Source organism: Penaeus chinensis, chromosome 8, assembly GCF_019202785.1.
Source record: "Penaeus chinensis breed Huanghai No. 1 chromosome 8, ASM1920278v2, whole genome shotgun sequence".
Taxonomy (NCBI): Eukaryota; Metazoa; Arthropoda; class Malacostraca; order Decapoda; family Penaeidae; genus Penaeus; species Penaeus chinensis.
Window position 1 is genome coordinate 1,438,755 of NC_061826.1, and position 2,500 is coordinate 1,441,254.

At 40.2% G+C, this 2,500-nt stretch overlaps 1 protein-coding gene across 1 annotated transcript in view; it reads left to right on the plus strand.

Moving 5' to 3' along the window:
• LOC125028309 (soluble guanylate cyclase 88E-like) overlaps window positions 1-2,500 on the plus strand; it is a 111,649-nt gene that overhangs the window by 92,216 nt on the left and 16,933 nt on the right. The window lies entirely within an intron of this gene.

Here is a 2,500-nt window from a genome sequence, read left to right on the forward strand (position 1 = left end):
TCTTATTTTTCTTATTCGTTTTGTGTGTCTTTTCTTTTTTTGAAAGGGTGGACTCCTCTTTTTTTTTTTTCTTTTTCTTTTTCGCTCTCTTTCTCTCTTTTTCGTTTTCTTGTTTTCTTTCTTTCTCGCTTTCTCTCTTTCTCTCATATTTTCTCCTTTTCTCCGAAAATTTTGACATTTGATATCTATATCGAAATACTCGGGGATGCTTACATGTGTGTGTGTGTGTGTGTGTGTGTGTGTGTGTGTGTGTGCATGTGTGCATGTTTGTGTGTGCATGTGTGCATGTATGTGTGCGTGTGTATACGCGTGAGCTTCTCTTTCTGTGTGTGTACATGGGTGTACGTACCTACATGTATTTTTGCATCTGTGTATACGTCCACATATCATCCTTTCCCATTGTTCTCGTCTGTCTCTACTCTCTATATAATTCCCCTCTATTAGTGGGGTTCAATTAACGAATTCCCCCATTCCCCCAACCATTAAAAGTCCATTCGCCATTTCTCAGCGAAAGGTCTATGGATTCCCCAATGACGTAAGTGACCTCATCACCATCGCCAGTGAAGTCATTACAACGCACATCATCTTTGTCGTATTGGAAGCGATGTATTATTGACCGACGTCCTGTTCTCGACATCGTTAGTCTTCTGTTTATTTTTATTTTTTTCGGGAGATTTTCGGAAGGGAAAGGGGAGAGAGAGAGAAAGGTAGAGAATGAGAGACAAGGAGAAAGAGAATCTGTTGGACGTAGACAAAGAACTGAGAGAGAAGCAGATTAAAAAGGTAGTAGGGGGAGAAAAAGGGATAAAGGGAGGAAGAGGGAAGGATGAGAGGAAGAAATAAAGTAGAGAAATTGACATATGGGTTGAAAGACAAAGGAAAAGAGAGAAAGAGAGAGACAAAGAAAGGGGAGATAATGAAGCATAAATGTTTGAGGTAAACAGACAGATAAACATACAGGCAGAGAAGCCATAAATAGACAAAGAAGAGACAGGCATAGACAACTAAAGATGGCCAGACAGAGTAGGTGAGACAAACAGACAGATAATATGAGAAAGACAGACAGACGGAGTAGAAGAGACAGGCAGAGAAAGAAAGAGGAAGAGAAATAGAGAACAGACAGACAGAAAAGGAGATACAGACAGAGAAGGAGAGACAGGCAGATATAAAACGAGATGAAAATAAACAGACAGAGACAGATAGACTGATCTATTAACAACCAGATAGACAAACAGACAGAGAAGGAGAGGCAAACAGACAGACACATAGGCAGACGAACACAGGGAAAGAGATAATTGAATGTGTGAAATGTGTGAAAGAGAGAAAGAGAAAGACAGACAATAACGATAGAAAGAGGAGAGCCAGACAAACAGTACACAGAGAATGAGAGAAAGTGAGATAAGTTCAAAATGAAGACGAAATGCATGAGAAAGAGAAGCAGAAAGACTGACAGACAGACAAACAGACAAATAGAAGATAGAGGATCGACAGACAGATAAACAGGAAAACAGATAGATAGAAGATAGTCAGAACAAGTAGGCAAACAGACAAATATAGGAAAGCCAGAGACGGCGGACATACAGATAGACAGACAGACAGACAAACAAACAGACAGACAGACAGACAGACAGACAGACAGACAAACAAACAAACAGACAGACAGGCAGACAGACAGACAGACAGACGGACAGAGAAAAGGGAGCCTGACAGACAGACAAACAGACAAATAAACAGGAAAAAAGATAGATAGAAAATAGCCAGATAGATAAATAAACAGGCAAACAGACAGATGTAGTAGAGCTAGAGACGGCGGACAGACAGACAGACACAAACACATAGAAAAGGGAAGTAACGCCCCTGATGCACGAAATCCCAGAAGCCGGGAAAAGACCTTCAACACGGACACGTAAGAAAAATATTGATGGCAGAATGCAGGAGACAAATATTGGATTGCGAACCATTAAAGCCAGGCAAGCGAGGCCGAAAAAAGGTTCCCATCCTCTATGCAACCTTTTCCAAACCCCTTTTTGAGTGTTGTGTCTATAAAGAATAAGTAGAAGAGGGCGGATGGACGAGAGAATACGGCGGGAAGGGAAGAGAGACAGAGGCAAACGGAGGCACAGAAATAGAGACAGACAGAAACAGATATTGGAAAAGGAGAGAGACATGGGATAAGTGTGTGTGTGTGTTGTGTGTGTGTGTGTGTGTGAGTGTTTTTGTGTGTGAGTGTGTGTGTGTGTGTGTGTGTGGTGGTTTGTGGTTTTGTGTGTGTGTTTGTGTGCACACACCACACATTATTATTATTATTGTTATTACAATTATTACTATTACTGTTTTATTTTCATCGTTTATTTTTATTAGCGTTTCATCCAGTCGTAGCAGTATTTACCAAATTTTTATTATTATAAATTTTATTATCATTTTCATTACAGTCCATTATTGTCGTCACAAACCTTTATAAGGGCCGATTCTCCATCTTCCTTTCCCCGTAACACTATTT